Below are 21,690 nucleotides of genomic sequence, written 5' to 3'. Positions count from 1 at the left end.
GCACTTGCTGAAGTTTGTTCAGAGTAGCCTCGGGAGCACCCAGGAAGAGCGCATTACTGAAATCCAGTCGCGAGATGATAAGTCCCTGGATGAGAAGCCTACGAGTGGCTACCGGGAGCAAAGGCAGAATCTTCTGGGCTGAGCGGAGCAGGCCGAAGCACACGCCAGCAGTTTTTTTGGCATGGGTTTTAAACGACAGGTCCTGCTCCAGCCATACCCCCAGGCTCTTGATCTCCTGCTTGGGGGGGGGTACCGGTCCAAGACAGTCAGGCCAGCTGCTGGGGGACAAAGATGGAGAAGAGTTCCCGAGCAGCATCAGTTCCGTCTTGGAACCATTTAACTTTAGGGCTGAGCTGCACATCCACGTGTAGATCTTACCAAGGCACGTGTGCAGCCGGTCGGGATGGTGCGCCGACTGGGAGAGGCCGACCACCAGCTGAGTATCATCAGCGTAGCTGATGATTTTAATACCCAGCGGCAGTACCACACTCTCCAGGGGGGCCATATAGACGTTAAATAAGGTGGGGCTCAATGAAGAGCCCTGTGGCACACCACACTGGAGAGGTGATGGAGATGATTTTTCCTGGCCTTCCCAGACCTCAAATGAGCGACCTTCCAAAAAGGAGGCGAACCACTTGAGGGCCAAACCCGTAATCCCTACCCCCGAAAGCCGTTGGAGAAGCACCTGATGGTCCACGGTGTCAAAAGCAGCGCTGAGATCCAGGAGGATCACTGCCACTGAGCCTCCCGAATCCAGCATGCTCCTAACATTCTCCACAACGGCCAGCAGGGCGGTGTCAGTCCCCTGGCCAGGGCGAAAACCCGTTTGGGAGTCGCCCAGAAGGGAGTTGGTTTCCAAGAAGTCCGAAAGGCGGCGGTTCACCAGCTTCTCAGCCACCTTACTGATACCCGGTAACAAGGAGATAGGCCGAAAGTTGGCGAGGTCGGCGGGATCAAGGTTAGGTTTTTTCAAGAGGGCCTTGACCACCGCCCCTTTCCAACTAGGGGGAACTACCCCCTGAACGAGAGACAAATTTATCAGGTCCGTCACAGGGCCACCTATTACAGATGACACCAGTTTAAGATATTTAATAGGTACTGGGTCTTTCGGAGAGCCACTCTTCATAGACCCCAAAGCCATCAAGACTTCCTCCTCAGTGACCGGACCCAGGGAGGCCAGCTCCGCCGATTGCAACCTAAGTTGGGAGGTAGAATTAGAATTATCCCCCGAGGATGTGACCTCGCCTAGCCGGGGAAGGGAGGCCAGTATACTGTCAATTTTACTTTTAAAAAACGAGGCCAGTTCTGTACATTTTTTACGAGGGTCCTCGTGGATAACCTGAGGGTCGGGGGCATTAAGTAGCTCCTTAATAACCCTGAATGACTCTTTAGACGAGTTAGCCGCCGAGCCTATGCGCTCTTCAAAGAATCTTGATTTTGCCACCCGAATAGCGGCTTTATAGCTGCTCAGGGCCACACGATATTCTGTACGACTTGCTTCACTCCAGTCTCTCCTCCAGGACCGCTCTAGCCTCTTGCATCCCTTCCTCAAGGTTCTGAGTTCTGGCGAATACCAGGGTGCAGAGCCCATTCGCTTCCCCTTCGTAAGTTGTTTCTTTCTGGGTAAGAGAGTATCCAAAGATTCCACGAGCCAAGAGTGAAAAATAGCATCGGCAGCTATTGGATTAGCTCCCAAAGGGGGCTGCGTGGCCTCTAAGTGAGCCACCCAGGTGTCGACTGGGAGCCTCGACCAAGCTCTCTCCAGAGTGTACACCCGTGAGGCCACTGCGGTTGGGCTATTGAATTGCCATAACGCGGACACCAAAAAGTGGTCTGTCCAAGGCAAGGCGAGAGCCGGAGATGAAATAAGGTGATCCAGATTGGAAAGTATGGGATCAAGCAAGTGGCCCTTCTCATGTGTCATGCCCGAGTTGGCCAAGTTAATTCCAAAGGATTTAAAATCATCGAGCAGATCCACTCCCGCGGCATAGGTGGAGTCCTCAAGATGCATATTGAAGTCCCCGAGGACAACAAAGTTGGCAGTTGAGGAGGCAAGGAGTGCAGTCGTTTCGAGGAGAGAATTGGAGAAGCTACCCAGGGGTCCAGGAGGACGGTAAATCAGCAAACCTACCAGGGACACTGTCGGTGACAGCCGAAGGGAGAACTGTAAGCTCTCACAGTCCGTCACCCCTCCATTCTGAATCTTACAGGCAAGAGTGTCTCTATAGAGAACTGCAATTCCTCCTCCCCTCCCCTTAGGTCTATCAAGATGCACTATATGAAAGCCCGGGGGGAGTGCACTGACCATGTCTGGACCTGAGCTGGGGGAGAGCCAGGTCTCTGTAAGAAACAACACATCCAGCTCGTGGTCTAAGATCAGTGAATTAATTTCAGTGGCGTGACTCGGCAGGGACCGGCAATTTAGCAAAGCCAAAGAAAGGATCGATTTAACAGCCACTGAATTATGGCCGGAAGGGCAGGCTCTGCAAGGTAAAAACGGAATAGTTCCCATCTGTGCAAAGCCACACCTAATGGGGTGTGGTGGACGCAACAACAGAAGCGCTTCCCTCCCGTAACGAAGCCTGGTCATAGATGGCGCCACAGAATCGGGCATGATGGCAGGCCCTAGGCCCGTCTGGGCCCGGACGGGCACAGACGGGCTTGACTCTGGCGAAACTCCGGCGATATTCCGGTGATGACGCTGCGTGATGACGCTGCGCGTCAGCATGGTTGGCTTTATGCTCGCCGAGCGCGGGCTACTCGGATCACTAGAGCGCTACCTGCGCCTCACGCAAAGTCCCCCCTCCCAAGATGGCCACCGAACGAGACAGTGGGCAGGGACCCGCTAAAACGCGGTGATTGTCCAAGTTAGGATGCGAGTGAGGTGGCAGCGATGCGGGTATGCGGGTGGCTGACAATTAAAAACAGGGGAAAAGCAAAAACTAAACTAAAAAATAAATGACAAAACGGGACGATTTTAAAAATAGAATATAGATATGTATACTTTTATCACACTGTTATGAAAGGTAGCATGTTAGATCTGTACTTACCTTTTGAGCTGTAAAATTACATAAAATCTCACCTACCCTTTTGTCAGAAACTGATCCTTAGAAATCACTTTTAGCTTTTCAAGTGTTCTTTATAACGGAAATAAAATTTAAAAAAAAACACGGTTCCTGATTTAGTTCAATGGAGCTGCCACCTGCAAAACACACGTGTGGGAGGCTTACATCAATTACAAGACTTAAAATGACAAAACTGTAGGTTTTTTTCAACAATATATATTCATTATAAAACAATGTGGAACTCCAGGCGCATTCCAAAAACAATTCTTTATTTATTGGCAAAAAGAAACACCTGTTGTGTTTCAAATTTCTCACCAGCTGACAACAATGCGCTCAATTTTCTGCAAAGAAGCTCTCTGCTGAGCGACCAACACTGATATAATGGGAACAGTTTGAGGCTATTCTGCAGCTCAAACCAATTTACAGCGTGGATCTACTGAAGTACCGACGCCTACCGTAGCTCTCTGGTCCATCTGGCCATTCGCCGTCACCTTTACACTCTTTCTTGAAACTCTCTATTCCACATTTTAAATTGTGCGTTAAAAAGTCACGTTTTTTACTGATGAACTCATTGGCTGGTCCGGCAGATGGCATTGGGCCTGTCAGCACCACGCGCTCTTAGTAGAAAAGCTCAAACGTCTGAGCCCGGCTACACCTTCTCTTCAGCCGTTTCTGTGGGCAGAAAGGCCTGACGGATCCCGGAGAAGGGGAAGCACCCTCGCTTCCTCAGTAAAGGCACTTCCGTCGCATCCTGATGATCTCATCTTGCTGGCCTGACGGATCCCGGCGGAGGGGAAGCACCCTCGCTTCCTCAGTAAAGGCACTTCGGTCGCATCACGATGATCTCATCTTTGCTGGCGTTTTTTATGGACATACAATTCATTTAACCCGAATTTTCTCTGAGTTAGAGCTCCATTTTCCAATAAAGCTTGGAAACAGTGAACAAGGTTTGCCTCTTCATGCTTTTGAGCTCTGCTGTTTAACGTGTGCGCTAGCTCCAAGAAGTATCGTATTCAATGACCTGACTTCACGCTCTGCGGATTCATAATAAACAGGTGGCTGTTCCCCGCAGCCCAGCGGGGCCCATCGTGACGCGGCTCCTTGAAGCACTATGTTAACCATGAGAGGCAGAGCAACTGCCGCTCAGCCGAGCCACGGACAAGCAGTAAAACTCGAAAACAGGAGTAAGGGGAGTGTGCACTTGCAATACAGTATTGACTACATTGGAAAGAAAATACGAAAGTTACCCATGTTTCTGAACATGAAGCGAAGAATGGAGTGATTATAGTCAACATTTTTAGGGGCAGCACTCAGCATGAGACTGTATTTGAGATCTGTAAAAGTGTGAGTATGTCCGAAGCATCTTAAATCTGCTCAATCTTGAAATGATCTATCATGAGCCCTCTGTTATGAAAAGTTTTACATCCATGAGGAGCAAGGAGGCCTACTGGCCCAACAAATTAAGAAATATGCAAACTTTGGTAGGAGTGTCTCACATGGATGGCATGGATTTCTCAAGGTCATGTTGTCTTTGATTCTTATTTAGATTATATTTACCCTGAGGTACGGCATTCGTCATATATTAATATATTTGTTGAGTTTCGTCTGCACATACTTCCAATAAAAAGGTTCACAGCCAGATGGAAAAACGCTAAGGATAAGGCTGAATTATGTGGACGTCCCAAGGGAGATAAAGAAATCATCATGCGTTTTATGTTATTCTGTCTAAAAATATTGATTGCCCATGCAAGATGGCTTGTTCCCTTATGTAGTGCTTATGAGATACAGAATGAAACAGAGGTTCGAGCCCCGTGTTATAAGACAGACCAATCTATTACACCAATTTACCATACAGTCTCCATGTATATTTGGACTGCTTGGATCCTGAGTGGCAAACTCAAAAATAAGTTTAAAATAAGCTGATCCTAGCTCGTTTATTATATTTTAGAGCTGATGGCTATCTTTTGTATTGTTTCATGTACTATGTAATTTATCATGCTGGCCATACAGGATAGTGGTGGAAGTTATGATTATCCCTATTTCAAATCTTTGTTGTTTATTGAATAGATCTTTTGTTATTGATTTTATTGTTTGTCTTGTATTTGCTGTATTGGTAAGTGATAATGCAATTCTTTAAAAAATGTATTATTGTGATTTTAATGCTATATAATTTAATATATTAACGCTTATGCTGAGAACACTAGTCACTAAAAGACCTGTTCATAAGTATTAGTGTCGAATGAAAGGCTTCAAACACTACACTTTAGTATTACAACCTGTACAGAGAAGCTGCAGGCCCTTTTTTTTGCTGTTTTTGATGCCAATGGCTGAAATGTTGATATCCAAGCACTTGATCCACCATGCCTGTCTGGGACCCGAGGCACCGGGCATCACTTGAGCCAAAGTGTGGCTGCGTGCATGTTAGTGCTGTCGCATTGGTTAAGGTCGGTTACCAGTACTGTGACTCTGTAATGTTGGTTTCTTTGCGCTACGATTGAGTGATGTTGGTTCAGACTGGAGTCAGGAGTCAGTTCTCCCAGAATCTGCAGATGACATCTTCGGCACTAGACTCCAAGGAAAAGCTCTCAAATACAAGGGCTGCTTAAAGATACACAAGTTAGTTACTGTTTTGTCACCATTGTGCTGTCGTGGGTGATACAGAGACACATAGTCTGCAGGGTGCAAAACAAAACGTTATTTCAAAATATGTGTAAGTTATCAGAACTATATGTGTTCCCATCAGTCTGCTCTACAGAGGATGAATAGTCTCTTCGACTCACCCCTGCACTTCCTAGCACACACACTGGAACTAGGCCTCAGCATCGAGGTGTCAGAGATGTGTTGCCAATTCTTGCATGTCACGGGACGACAAAGGCTGCATGATATCACTATGCTATCCCGTGAGTTTCGTCAATAGAAGTGCATTTTGAGGGCAGATGTTAGTTAAACAAATTTAGTTTATCAGTGAGCAACATAATACAGTACATCCATGTATATGGCACATATGCAAAATACACTATATCCGGGGGAGGGGCAGCATAGCAAGGATAATCTATTACACAACATTTGGGACTCTCTTCTCATATATAATCATAGTGGTCCTGACAATGGAAAAACTCTTAAGTGTTGGGGCAGTCACTGTGATCATCAACCCGAAATTTCACATATTTCATTGTTCCACCAAAAAAATGATTTATGCCACTGTATTTTGTGCAAAGAAATCACCCAAACATGAAATTTAAAGAAGATACAGAATGAGTGGCTTGTACCTTAGCCTTCCGTGAATTGAAACTGGCTCTTCGTCGTCAACAAAGAGATTCCGCGTTGAACAAATTACTTAGATTTAATTAAAAAAAAGTTCTCTCTGCTAGAAAAAAGCTACAAGAGGAGGCATGGTGTAAGTTAACTTGCGCCGCTGATACAGGCAATATTAAAACTCTTCTGGAATACTGTTCATTCTCCCTCTTTAAAGAGTGACTCATACCCCAAGCGCTATCTCATGCTACATGTGATGCCTGGGTCTCCCACTTCACCGAAATTTTTAGGTTACCTGCTATAAAGGAGGGTGTTAAATTACGGGAGACAGATGACCCTCAACGGGGTATCTATGGATGTTTCTAAAACCGTGGTCGACCTGTGGGACCCAATTTTAACCAGGGCTTTTAATATGGCCGCTACTACAGAGATCCCACCGTCATGGGGAAGATCTATTTTATACTAATCTTTAAGAAAGGCATGTCCTCGGATTGACCGACTTATGATGACCACATCACCCAAATAAAGGTGCCTATTCCTATTTTTTGGGGGCTCACAGGTTGTTCTTGAGACTGGACTACCTCTTCGCTCCTGCGGGGGAGATCGGACATGTGGAGAGAGTGGAATACTTATCTAGGGTCATCTCAGACCATTCACCGCTTCTATTAACGGTGGGGGAGAGGGGTGGCAACCAGACAGCGAATTGGAGACTGAGCTCATGGGCTTTGAAAGATCAAAGGGTTGCTAAAGAACTCAGGGTGGACTTGGAGCTCTATTTTAAGGAAAATGTTGGCTCCGTACAGTCGGCAGTCACTTTTATGGGAAGCATTTAAGACGGTGCTCAGAGATACAGCACAAATTATAATTGCCCATAAAAAAAGACGAGAAACATAAGAGATGGAGGCCCTAGAATTTAACCTGTTAAATCTAGAAAGAGGTGGAACCTCCGCATTGAGCAGCCATACACTTCGCCAAATTGAAATAGCCAAAAAGTAGTACCAGGCACTAGCGACTCGAGCGATACAGGCTCAACAATTAGCAGTCCATTATCAGCTGTACGAGACAGGTGATAGGGCGGGGAAACTGCTTGCGTGGCGGGGCAGTAAGGAAATGGAGTCGAGATGGGTAATGTACATTCAGGAACACAATCACACACAAAACACACTTAAATATTGCGAGGGACTATATGCAGCTAAATCACAGACGAGTGAGGTGCAAATAACTCAGTACTTAGACACAATTGAGCTGCCCTCACTCTCCCAGGAGGAAAGGGACAGGCTAGAGCAAGATCTAACTTTCGAAGAAGTGACGGAGGTCATTGGCTGCCAAAAGTCGGGTAAAACCCCGGGCCCAAATGGACTCCCGGGAGAATTTTTGTAATTGAATAGTGGCCTGCTGGCCCCACACTTACTAAATATGTTCCGAACGTCAAACAAACAAGGGATTCTCCCAAAAGATCTCCAAATGGCCATTGTAGTGGTCATTCATAAAATAGGGAAACCTCCGGAAGATTCTGGGTCTTGTCGACCCATATCACTGCTCAATAGCGAAACAAAAATTCTGGCCTCTATTCTTGCGATGCGTCTCTTGACAGTTATTGCCCACCTGATACATAGAGACCAATCCGGTTTTATGCCAAAACGAGCCACACACTTACGGCGACTGGCTAATTAGATGGACATGGTTCAGAGTCGAGATAACCCCCATCTGCTCCTTTCACTTAACGCAGAGAAATCGTTTGATACCATTCATTGGCCCTTTATGAGATGCACCTTGGAAAAGTTTGGATTTGGTCCAATATTTAGGGAATGGTTGGCACTTCTCTACAGTGCACCCGAGGCTAGAGTCCAGGTCAATGGGGTTGTATTGACGAGTTGGCCGATTAAGCGAGGCACCAGGCAGAGATGTCCATTGTCTCCTCTCCTGTTTGGTCTCATATTTGAGCCTTTGGCCCATGTAGTTCAAGCCTGCCAAGGGTTGAGTGGTTTCATAGACGAGTCCTGATTTTTAGAGGCTGAACGCATATTGCTATATGCGGATGATATTTTATTATATGTTACATACCCAGCCGAGACACTCCCCAAAATTTTGCAAATCTTTGAGCAATATGGCCACCACCCGAGATATAAAATTAATTGGGGTAAATCCATTTTATACCAGGTGGGAGTGGTGGTGGATCCTCAGACCTATCCGCGCTGCCTACGATTGTCCACGGAGGGGTTCACATACCTTGGACTGTACATCACCACTGAGGTAGCAACCAACTTAGATCATAATATTAGGGAAATCCTTTGGAACTTTCAAGAAGATGTTAAGAGGTGGAGGAAACTCCCTCTGACGATCATGGGACGGGCCGCTATGTAGAAGGTGATCACACTCCGTCAGTTGCTTTATATTTTGCAAAACACCTACTGCAAAATACCAGAGATCATATTTAGAACACTCAACAGCGAGCTACGCTTGCTTCTATGGGACGGGGCCCAGCCGCGAATAGCGCTGCACACACTGCAGCGAAGCCCGTACAATGACGGTCTGGCCTTACTGGATATCAGGGCCAACTACAGAGCAGCCCATCTCATTATAATTAATGAATGGAGCAACACTCTGAGAGACCACCCCACCTACATGATGGAAAGATTGCAATTCCAAGACCGCACACAATTACACTATATATACGGAGGTAAACGCAGCAGCCAGCTCCTACCAGCTAACCAAAGAGTACTGGAGGCGTGGAAAAGTGCTGACAAGCCAAAGAAATGGGGCAAGAAACCTACAAGGGAAACTCCTTCATGGGAAGGAACAAGACTAGTAGAGATTGGAAAACTGAGAGGCTTTAAACAGTGGGATCTAAGAGGGAAATCCAAAATAGGGGATGTCATAGAGAAAGGCACATTGGCCCCATTCACCTTGCTTCAAGCCACATATCAACTTCACAACACTAAATCCTATGCCTACCTCCGACTGCTGCATGCATGGCAAGCTGAGGGACCACATGCTGTGGTGCTGCTGGAATATGCCCCATTAGAAGGCAAACGCTTGCAGGAAGAGATTCCGACTCAAGCCATCTCGTTGATGTATAAAACACTAATTAACAATATGCCTGACAAACTAGGCCCACTTGGAGCTAAATGGGAACTCACTACTGGACCACTGGAGGGCATTGATTGGGAGGCTGCCCTTATGCACCCACCTGAAGTGGCGATTAAACTAAGACTACGGATTATTCAGTATAAAATCCTACACAGGACTTACTTTGGCAGAGCGAGACTGCATACTATAGGGAGAGCAGACCACCTGTATTGCCTCTGATGCCACACAGAACACGGTACATTTATACACACCCTCTGGGAATGCAGCAGTATTCAAACATACTGGAGTAAGTTAGTGAAGGAATTAAACAATATACTGGAAGCTCAGCTCAGGTTGGAACCTAGGTTCCTCCTACTGGGATTCCCCACTGATGTGGATCTGCCACGTCATAAACTCATGTTGGCTAACTTGGGACAGGTGGTAGCCAAGAAGGATATAGCTCGATATTGGCGTGCTCGCCAACTCCCTACACTCAAGGAATGGAGAACATGTTTTGATCTTTATATGATTGCTGAGAAAGTGACATACAAAGCAAGGGGTTGTCCCCATAAATTCCGAAAGATATGCGCCCCATGGATAAAGTATTATGGCTTGGAACTGTATGCGGAGGAGGAGGGACTAGACTTGCTATTGGAAAGAACGGTGAAAGTGCCTTGAAAATTGTGATACCTGACCCATTGTCGATAAGTGTGAATAATTCAGATGTGACCCTCAGCACATGTATGTATGTAATACTGGAGTCTAACCTCATGCTCTCTTTCTGAGGAATTGTTGCTATATTTATTGCTATACACCGACTGCTAATGCCCAACAACCACTTTGTATCGTGTATTCAGGATTTCACTGTTTGTAAGTTCAAACTTTCAAATATAAATAAAAGTATATTTAAAAAAAAATCTTTAAGAAAGGTAACAAATCTGAAGCAAAGAATTACTGTCCTATATCGCTTTTAGACTCCTCAGTAAAAGTGATGAGTAAAATGTTACTCATGAGACTGGAAGATTGGGCAAATAAACACTCAATAATCTCCCGGCACAGTTTGGGTTTAGGAAAGGAATGGGAACCCTGGAGCAATGTGTGACCCTAGCTTTATTGATAGGTAAATATACTCTGGGCAAAGGTGGTAGATTGTATCTGCTTTGCAGATTTGAGCAGTGCTTTTGACTTAGTCGACTACACCATTCTGTGGTAAACAATGCTCTGCAATGGTGCCCCTAGGCTGTTTAATAATTTTCTTACAAGGCTATATCAGAAATTATCAAGTACTGTTCGCTTTGGCCCACAAGGCAAATGTACTGAAAATTTCAAGGCCGAGAGAGGTATTCGCCGGGGCTGTGTTCTTGTCACCTTGTTGTTTTCTTTGTTTATTAATGGGGTGAACAAGGCCGTAAAAGCTACAAATGCAGATGCCTTCCAAGTCAACGGGAGTCCAGTACCAGTCTTACTGTATGCGGATGATGCAGTTTTGCTGGCCAGGACCCCTTGGGCCTACAACATCTAATGAATAGTTTTGGCAAATTCATAGCTGAAAGAAAACTTGTGGTCAATAAGAACAAAACCATTATTATGACATGTGGAGCCAAGCAAAAAAATTGCCAAACTTTTTTCATGGATAATACCCTGGTAGCTACAGTCAACACTTTTTGCTATTTGGGTAGTACCTCCGCATGAAATGCTCATGGTCACACAAAATGAATAATGTTAGGAGTAGGATGAGTAGGAGTGCTCATGGAATTTTCAGGTTTTCAGCAAAGTTAGGCACCCTGGCCATAGAAGATTACCTGCTAGCTATAAGTCTAGAATATTAGCTATTGCTACATATGGAGTGGGGTATGGGGCCACTACAAGAACAAGACCTACCAGATCGAGGAAAATAGTTTCCTCAAATGCCTATTGTGCTTCCCTATGCCCGCCACTATAGAGGTAGTACATAGCGAGGTTGGGCGGCAGTACCAAGCTGATATAACAGCACTCTGCCCTTTGTTGCTGATGCATGCTATCTGGAACAAAGAAGAAACTTGTTTTACTAAGTCAGTTATAGAAGATTGTTTGCCTCTAGAGAAAGCACTGTGTATCCCCTGGCTAAATTACATTATTTCCATCTATATTGAGTTGTTCAACATTCCAATCCTGCCTAATCCCTGATCAATATTAACACTCTCCAAACGGTCTATTAAAGATAATTTTATGTATTACAAAAGGGAAACCCGGATGAGAAGCGAGGGAGGGAAACCAACTCTTGCACTTTATTTCTCACTTGCATTAAAGAGAGCTAACAAAGTTATTCAACCCATGTTTCAAATTTATTGCATTGTTTTTTTATTAACAAGATATAGATTAGGGATTTCCACCATTTAGTTCCCTTTCTCTATGTGAAAACTGGCCCACCTAATACGATTTCATGTCCTTGTGGCGGCCAGAGCAAACAAAGCACCAAACACTTTATGCTGTTCTGTGTCTTTTATTCTGATTTTAAATATTTATTATTTAAAATCACTTTTACTTACACAAGATATTAGATCCCATATCATTGCCGTAAAATATTTGCTTGAACTGAACGACTCCAGGGTATTTATTAATATTGCACTTTATATCTTGAATTCAATTAACACACGCAAAGTATAGTTTTTTGATGCTGTAATGAACCCTTTGGAGACAGGTTGGCAGCCTTTTTAGTAATTTTAAATATGTATCGCTGGTAGTGACATCTTTGGTCATAATGAATTGTCATTGCTGCTGTTTTTATTTTTCAATTTTAGTTATGTGTGATAAGTTTATTGTGATTGCTTTTATGCTTGTTCATTTTAACATATCGAATAAAGTCTTTTTCGTTCGAATGACTGATCAATATTTTCCAATTTTGTCATTCAGAGGTTCTGGTGACATGATAAAGGTTTCTCTTGTTAAAACATGTCAAAAGATCCCTGAATTATTTAATGTTTTGCCACAATTGACTGAAATCATCACCAATATAAAACAACACACCATACAATAACTAAAAAGTCAGATATTCGTAGATAATGAGTAAAAGCACATACTTTTCAACTAATTTAAAAAGATAGGACCTTATGACTACAGCAATTTTCAAAGCATTAGGAATTTCTTGAGACGCACACTGAATAAATACTAGGATCTTGAGGAGGCAATGTAGCAGGCACAGAGTCTCTGAAATTGTATACAATTAGATCAGGTATAAACTTAAACAAAATAATGGACTTTAATGTACTGCAGCTTGTCTTCAGAGTATATTTAGCCCCTTCACTGTTAGGATAACAATAAATGTTCCTATAAAGCAGTCCAAACTCCTATTCAAAGTCAATAGCACAAACTGAATGTGTTATTCGAAAAATTGTTTTAGGCAAAAAAGATTTTTGTATTATCTCAAAGAAACAGGTTGTACTCACATTTATGGTGCAAATAAGTGAGACAGGTGAAATAAAGTGTGTAATATACATAAATCATAACAAAAACATTGGATACATACATATGTGACTGTTAGAACTGGGGGCCTCTAGTTGGCAGAGGTAGGTATCTTTGACCAAATAGGGACCCTTGCTTCAAGTCAGGGTAAGGGGGTAAACTCCTAAAATAACCCCTGCTCACCCCCTTGGTAGCCTGGCATGAGCACACAGGCTTATCTTAGAGGTAGTGTGTAAAGCATTTGTGATCACATACAGTAACCCAGTGACAACCCTACAGATGGACACCACACAAGTTGTAGTATAAAAATAAGTATTTTTATATAGACTTAACACAAGACTACAAACGACAAAAATCCACAATACTGTACTTTAAAAATGGTAGAATTAGCTTAGTTCTCTTAAGATGTACCTTTGGACTTGTAATGCTATACAACAAAAGTGTTGCTGGGAAGGTAATGCGTTGGTTCCTTACACGCAAGAACGGTGATGTGTCGGGTCCCTACTGATGCGTAGGGGATGCGTTGATTCTTCTCTGCGTGGGGAGGTGATGCAACCGTTTCTTACTGCGCTTCCGTGGCAATGCGGCCCACCACGCTGTGATGCGATGAATAGCCGGTGCAATGAAACAAAAATGGCATCGATGCGTGCACACCCGACGGCCGTGCGGCGACTCAACGATTCTTCTGAGTCGCGACAGGCCCTGCGACACGCTTCCCGGTGATGCGGCGGCATCTGATGCAACGTCGATCCTTTTCTCCGGCCATGCAAGGCGCTTCGGCAACGATGCGACAACTGAAGCGGCGACACGCTTTCCCAGTGATGCGATGGCAGTGATACACTTCTCTGATGATACGGCGGTGTTTGGTGCGACGTCGATCCTCTTCTCCGGTGATGCGAGGCGCTTTTGCGTTGTGAAGCGACTGCGGCAGTTCGGCGACAAGCTTCTTCTTCGTGCATCGCGCTTCCAGCTCCTTGCGACACGCAGTCCTTCAGAAAGCCCAACACAACTGCAGGCACTTCCAAAGAACTCTTGGGGAGCTGGTGGGTGAAATCTGTTGTCCCTGAGACTTCAGCAGGAGGCAAGCTCTATCTCAAGCCCTTGGAGATACTTTACAAGTTGAATGAAAGTAGCAAAAAGTCCTTTCTCCTCTCTTTGGCAGTCAGGCAACCACTGCAGGCCAATCCCTCACGCTTAGAGATAGTCTCTCCTCAGTCTCTCTGGTTCCTCTCCTCAGCAAAGGTTTCATCTTGTTTCCCAAAACGTATCTAAAGTTCTGGGGTCTGGGTCCCCCTTTTTATATACAGTTTCTCTTTGTTCTCTGAAGGCAGAGAGGCCTTTGCCTAGTCCAAACCAGTTCCGGTCAGTCCTGGAGCACTTTGTTAACATGACTTCTTCTTTCCTTTCACAGTGCAGAGAAGGGACATCAGAAGCACCACAGGAGGTGGTGCCAGCATTGTGGAGGGAAGGCACAGCCCAATTCAGGTCTCAGGTCCAACTCCTCCCTCCCATCTGCATGCAGATCTCTCTATTCAGCCCGGTGCTGACTCACTCTGTCTTCTGGAATCCCCCAGCCCCTGTCACTCAAACTCCAGACAAGGAATACACAACCTAGAGGCAGGCTGTGGATAGTTAGGCAAGAAAATACCTACTTTCTGAAAGTGGTATTTTCAAACACAGTGGCCCGATTCCGTTCTCGCTCGGAAGGGCTCCGAACGCGATCCAGTGGGAAAAAGGTACGAGTCAGGCGCGTGTTTCACGACCGACTCGGACACCTGTACAAGCGAGTAAGTACGATGTGGGTGTACGCGTGTGTTTCGACCGAACCGTTTCCGGATCCGAGCCGCTCCATCTGACTCGTACGGACACGATTTGCACCGTGCAATGAAGACGTTTCACGACCAAGCAAGTACGATGTACGCGTCGGACAGCCGGATCGAGCCGAAGTTTCCGGCTCGCAATACGTCAGGGAAGCTGCCTTTGGGGGTCCGCGTCGGACATCCGTCACACGCAGCCTTACGACTCAGACACAAGGGGAGGCCCAAGGGTCTCTCCAACACAGGCATGTATGGTGCGGATGGCACCAACGCGTACCCACTGTAGGGGGGGCCGTTGTGCGAGACGTACCCATTCATTAAATGGGAGCCCATGTACGTGTCGTACGACCGGCTCCAATTGACTTCTATGGGAGCCCGACTGAACCGAGTCCGGCAGCATGCGACCGCATTGTACTCCCTCAGTCAGACTGCAGGGGTCCGGCTCATTGGAGAACACTCCGGATCTGGCTCGTTTGGAGAGCTTTCCAACTCAGATCGGAATCGACCCCTGAATGTTAAAACCAACTTTACTAAAAGATGTATTTTATCATTCTGAGTTCATTTTATCATTCTGAGTTCAGGCATACTAAACTCAAATTTCTACCTAGTTCCCTGAGTCAGTTGGGATTGTAAGATGAAATAATCAAACTGCCCATACTGGCCTAAGGGGAACAGGTAGCCTTGCATTAGTGAAAAACGAACATGGCTGTAATTGACTATTAGGACATGCCATATACATCAGGGCTTGTCCTACCTTTTACCCACAATGCACCCTGCCCTTTTGCCTACCATAGGAGTGACTAATATGCAGATAAGGGAAGGTTTAGGACCTGGCAAGTGGGTGCACTTGCCCAGTCAACATGGCAGTACCAGACTGCACACAATCCCTGCAATGGCAGGCCTGAGACACACTTTTACAGGCTGCTCCTGTGGGTGGCATAACCAGTGCTGCAAGCCCAGCAGCAGCATTTGGTTTACAAGCCCTGGGCACATTCAGTGCACTGAACTAGGGTCTGATAAGTACACCAAACCAACAAATCACGGAATCACTAATCCATACATCAATTTACCATAGGGAGAGTATTTGCACTTTAGTACTGATCAGCAGTGGTAAAGTGCCCAGAGTCATAAAACCAACAAAAACAGGTCAGAGAAAATACAGGAGGAAGGCAAAAAGTTCAGGGATGACCCTGCAAAAAGGGCCAAGTCCAACAGTGACATACACATTCAGGTACGGAGTTAAAATATATATATTCTCACAATGACCTAGAGATTAATTCTGATCAATTTATGTTGGTTGAATGAGATACTCCGAATTATGCGTCAACATTTCGACCCCTGTAATCTGTGCTTCATATAAGCATCAAACGCGGGTCTTCTTCAGGACAAACAGGATAAATGGTGTGTAGCCTTGGCGAAACGGTTCCATAGTTTATCAGCGTGCTTGCGGTTGCGCTGTGAAATGTTGCCGCCGGGGGCTGATCTCCCATTTAGTGCCACAAAGCTTTGGTGTTCCTGGCGAGTACTGATTGTTGCTTCTTGGTACTCAGCTCCTGACATGGGATATTCCAGGCAGTGTGTTGTTCCTCGAGTAGCTCGTCCCTCGTCTGTGGCCCCATTAGGTGAATGTTAAAGTCACCTGTCAGCAGTAGATTTGAAGTTGGTTCTTCAGAGAGGAGCCTAACAATTTCTGCCTCCACACTTTTGAACTCCTTTAATTTTGTTGCAAGGATGTTTGTAGGTGTTTATGAGTAGTATTTGGTGTATAGTGTTTCCATCCTGAATACTCACGCTGAGTGCTTTAATTGCGTTGGTGGAAGATATGAAGGTGTTAACATCTTCAGTCACTGTTATTGTTTTTATTGATGAATAAATTGCTAGACCACCCTTTAGATGTCCAAATTTCGAGCCTTTCGCTGCTGGAGTATGATGGGTTTTGAAACCAAATAAATGGTAGGGTGCCTCTAGCCATGTTTCCTGTAACAGGATGAGATCGAAGCCTTGAAAGTAGTCCAGAAGGTCTTTGTCCGATGTTTTATTGCCCAGACCATTTATATTCCAGGAGCAAATTCATAGTTGGCGATCGCTCAAAGGTGTTTGTTTTATCCTAAGTCAATTACTCTCCTATTGTTCCTTTATCGTCCTCGCTAGCCAGGACCAATCATCCAACTTGGTTATTCAGTGTTGATCATTCCTTTCTGATGATTGTGCGTCCGTACTGCACGCGCCTTTAAGCACTGATTGTGGCTGCATGCCCGCTAAGGAGTTAGCTGCATTTGCTTGCTCTCTTTTGTTTGGAATCAATGGATCGGGGTAGCCAAGCCTTTGATAGAGTAGTATTTTTATTCCCCATGCTTTTAGTTGGGGTTCTTCGTCCAGAATCCTCCTCGCTATATCTTCTGAGGACCAGGTTGTCTTTGTTATTTCTCTATCAGAAATTTCTTTGATGTTTTTAAATGCTATTCTTTCCAGATCGTGCGTACATATATCCGCCAAGTTTCTAATTGCTTGGATTAAGTGTAAAATGTTCCCTCTGTTAAGGATATTCCCACAACCTCTGGATTTCTGTTCAGGGATAAACAGAATTGAGTTGTTTTTGAATTGTGGTTGGCTGGAGGTTGGCAGTTTTGCCTGGATAGCTAATTCCTCTTCGGGTTATGGGTTGGAAAGATCCACTCGGATGCTGCAGGCTTCCATGGTGGTAATGGTTGGTTTCCTTGAGGTGGTTGGCTCTCCAGATTTTTTCTTGATAGAGTGTGCTGAAGCTGTCTTGCATTCATCCTTTCTGGTTTCAACTGATGTATTTATAGGTTACTGTTAATTCATCCGCTGTCTTAACCGGTTTAGGGGCATATTATCAAGCCAGGCGATAAAATTATCGGCGATAATGGGCTTGATAATATGCTCTATGGAATTCCAATTGAAGCCCATGTTAAATGTGAAGGACGTCTAACATGGGCTTCAATTGGAATTCCATAGAGCATATTATCAAGCCCATTATCGCCGTTTTAGCGGCGGTTTTCTGCCGCTAAAGCGGCGATAATTTTATCGCCTGGCTTGATAATATGCCCCTTAGTATCTAAGTCCCCTAATATTGGAGTGTCCAAAAGGCTTAGTTTGTTGTCTCTTTCCGTTTTCCTGTTAATGGTTACCTCTGCAGATCTTTTTTGGGTGGAAAATGCAGAAGCTCTAGTGCTTGCGTACTTTGTGCTTCCTTCTGATGTTTTTATAGATGGCCCTGTTGATTCATCTGCTATCGAGTCCACTTTGTTATCTGAATACCCTAGTATTAATGTGGTCAAGTGGCTCAATTTATTGTCTCCTTCACGGATCATTGGTTCCGTTGTTTTGCTAGCAGCTTGTCCTTTTGTCCCAGGTCTTCCGCTACCTGTATGGAAGTAATCCAGTATGTTCTTTTTTTTCTTTCTTCCCTTTCTCCTTTGCTTGCGACTGTGTGTTGGTTCTTCTTTTCCCCCAGCATGGGGCTTTTCTAAAGCATCTGGTTCAAGCTTTATTTGTGATGGTTTCTCCGGGTGGTTGTCATGGCTATGTTCTGGGCTCCTTCTGTTCTCTAGTTTGTTGTGGCAGCCAGGGTCCTCGCTTTTTTGATTGGCGGTTTCTATGGCAGTACTAAACAGTCTGACGATCGGGTCCTTGGCTGATCGTGTTTTGTTGTTAGAATCCATTGGAGGACCCTTTACCCCTTCTATGTTGTGCCGTGTCCTCCTGAGAGCAGGTTGATCCCATTAGGGGGCCATTTGTTTGGACCTCCTGAGGTAATGTGCTGGGGCTTTTCGATTTTTTCCTGATATCTGCCAGGATATCACCCATTACCTCTGGGAGAATGGAGAGGTTATCAACAGTAGCAAAGCAGGTGCAGTGCATTGGGAGAAGTTTGTTGTCTGTCTGGGTCCTTTTGATCAAGTTATTCATGTCTGCTAATCTGCTGTCAATATTTGAGATATGAATGGCCACTGAATTAAGAATTGATAATTGAACATCCATCTTGTCAGAATGATACTGCAGTGACTTGATGGAGAGCTGCATGGTGTCCAGTAAAGATTCCCAGAGCTTGTCTGAGTCTAGTTGAATAAGTCCTTTTGTGTCAGTTTGCTGAGGAGGGATGGCCTTTGCCTGCCAGATGGCAAAAGAATGGAAAAGCTCTTGCTGATCTTGATTGTAAGTTGTTTGGGCTAATTTGCCGGATATTGCACTTTGTAGGTCCTCTGAGGTTCCCAATTCCCTGTCCCTAGTTTTTTGGTCTGAGCTACCAAATGAATTGGCAGGTTGTGTGTTAGGCAGGAGGGGGAAGTCATTGCAGGAACAGTTGGTTGCGGCTGAGTTACCCCGTTTTGGTGTTCTGTTGTCATTTCTGCTTAGGCTCTTTGCTCCGCTGGGGCTGATCTCGGTGTGCCGTACTTCCCTACCTGACTCTGGGCTGGTATAGTTTAAGTCCTTCTGTCCCAGAGGTGTTTGCAACTGTGGCGCCAGAGGATCAGTATGAGTCTCTTCCTCAATGTATATGACTTCATTGTGTGTTGGCGTGGGGCCATATGCCAACCTTTCTGGGCTCTCTCCGAGTGCCTCGTTGTGTGTTGGGGGTGACGGGGTTGGGCTAGAGGCAGTTGTAGGCACTTTTCCAGTACTTTGAGAATTAATCTCGTAAGTGAAATTAGTTTTCCCAGAAAAGATTTTGCTAATTGGTTCAAATGGAATACCTGTGCCAGGCTCAATCCTAGTAGAAAGTGCTTCTGCTATTGTTGTACGGTTCTCCACAGAAGCTATTTCCACTTTTGGTGCTTGGCAAGATCCAATGTGGTCTCTCTTTGTTAGGGCACTGTTTTGTGGGGTGGGCGCTAACCCCCCTTGCTGTCCTCCCCAATGTGGGGTGCTTGTGACTATGGGCTTGTTTTCCATGTTGCCTTCTTTACCTTTGTTGCCTTGCTCAGGCCTGTCTGCCTTGGAACATAGTTGGTCTGTTTTCACCGGGCACAAGGGAGAGGGGATGCCATTTAGACTCTTGTTGCTTGTTCAGAGGGCTGTCCCTGCGTCCATCAGAAATGCAAATTTTGTATAGATCTTTGGCTGATAGCTGGTTGTTGTAGTTTTTGTGTTCGGTCCGTGGCCGGCAACATCTACCAGGATCTGGTTGGGGTTTCCTCCCATCATTGAGTTCTCCTTGCTAGCTATGTCAGTTAAACCCTTGCTCCCTGTTTTCCTTTTATTTAGTATGGATGTGACAGTTTGTCTTTCCCTGCCTAATCTCATCTCATCAAAACCCTTGTGCACCTGTTGTTCCTGTGTTTCTTATGGTTCCTGTTATTTTTAAGGTCCTTTATGCTATTTTATTGTAGGTTATAGGTAGGTCCATAATATTTTGGGATTAGGATACTATTTTCAATTTTTTTCGTGTGTAAGTTCAGCCTTTTTATTATTTGATGTTTATTTGTTTGTTTGTTGTTTATTATTTGTTTTGTATTTTTTTTTGTATTTGGTTCATTGTTCCTTATTTGTTTGTTTGTTTATTTGACACTTTATGGTTTGTTTATGGGTTTTTTTGTTTTTGTTTTCCAATTATTTGGTTTCCTCTGGTTTTTCCTAGAGAAATTCTCTTCTCCTTTGGTTTTCTTTTGATTTATCGTAGTTTTTTCTCGCCTATAATCTTGCCTTAATTTTGCCTTTTCTCTTGCTGTTACCATGATAGCAACGGTGTTGCTGATAGTTGCTAATGGATTACTAGTAATCACTAGTGAGTGATGTTTTTTGTAGATTTGTAATTTGTAAACTGTAGTCTTTTGACTGTAGTCTTTTGAACTTGAGGTAAGCTTCAAGGGCAGCAGATTTGGCAGTCTAGCAGAGCTAGCTGGCTATCGTTTGCCTCTCTCTACAAAGAAACTCGCTGTGTGACAGCTCCCGTAGATACCCAGAGCAAACTACAGCGAGGCCCCCTGTGTGACTCCGGGACGCAGCCCAACCGCTGTGCTCAGCTCCCGCGCCCCCCCAACCCCCCAATGGAAGCGTCCACCGGAGTGGCAAGGTGGGAATCAGGGAACAAGGTAGGTGGGTGGAAGGGAAGCAGAGAGTTGTGCTGGAGAACAGTAGAGCAAGCTGGAAAACACTCTGCGGTTGCTCACGCTTACCCCTCTGCCGCCACTTCTCCCCCCAAGGTCTGTGTCCTGCAAACGTCCTGCGATCGTTCTATGAGCCTGCATCTCCTGCATCTTGCCACCGACTGTAGCTCTACGTAGACTTGCAGCTGAATGCTGATTTGAGAATTTCACAGATAAACTTATCAGGTATCAGTATGTCTGCCAGTGCAAAGATAAAAACGTCAGGCAAAAATTACTGAGCATGAGTAATCCATCCTTGGATGAGACTATCAAGGTGGCTGAGAGCATCAAAATATCGATGGTTTTGTGGAAGGAATTGGACAATAGACCTAAAGATGCTGTTAATGTAGTCAATGGCAATAACGCTGTAAAACAACTAGTTAAGTCAACTCGAAGTGTTGCTAATACCTCCTCCAAGTCTAAAGCTGAAATGTTTAACACCAATAAGGTGAATGGTGGAAATATGTGTCTTAGATTTGGTAATCCTCCACATCTCAAAGGAGCCAGGAGCCCCGCTATTAACATCATGTGCAACTATTGCTAGAAAATAGGTCTCTTTGCAAAAATCTCTCTTAATAAGAGGGGTTTCAAGAAACCCAATGTATGTGCCATCGAGTCTGACAAGGATTCGAATTCTAAGGTAATTTCTGTCGTTAGAAGTGAGAATGATGATAATGTTGATACAAAGTATGATATTGCCCAGGGTGAGGTTGAGGGTGATCCTTTGTCGTGTATTGATCCTATGGTTCACATAGATGTGGGTTGTCACACGTAAAGTTGTTGGTAGATTCTGTGGCAAAGATTACCATGATCACACAAAAGATTTTTGAGGATACCTAGAAAAGTTCAGAACCTTTATCCCCACCGGATCGATTACCTAAATCAGATGAAGGGCTAAAAATTAAATTGATGTTTTTTTTTGAGGAAGAAATT

This window comes from Triturus cristatus, chromosome 4_1 (assembly GCF_964204655.1).
Source record: "Triturus cristatus chromosome 4_1, aTriCri1.1, whole genome shotgun sequence".
Classification (NCBI taxonomy): Eukaryota; Metazoa; Chordata; class Amphibia; order Caudata; family Salamandridae; genus Triturus; species Triturus cristatus.
Note: the sequence above shows the minus strand (reverse complement) of the source record.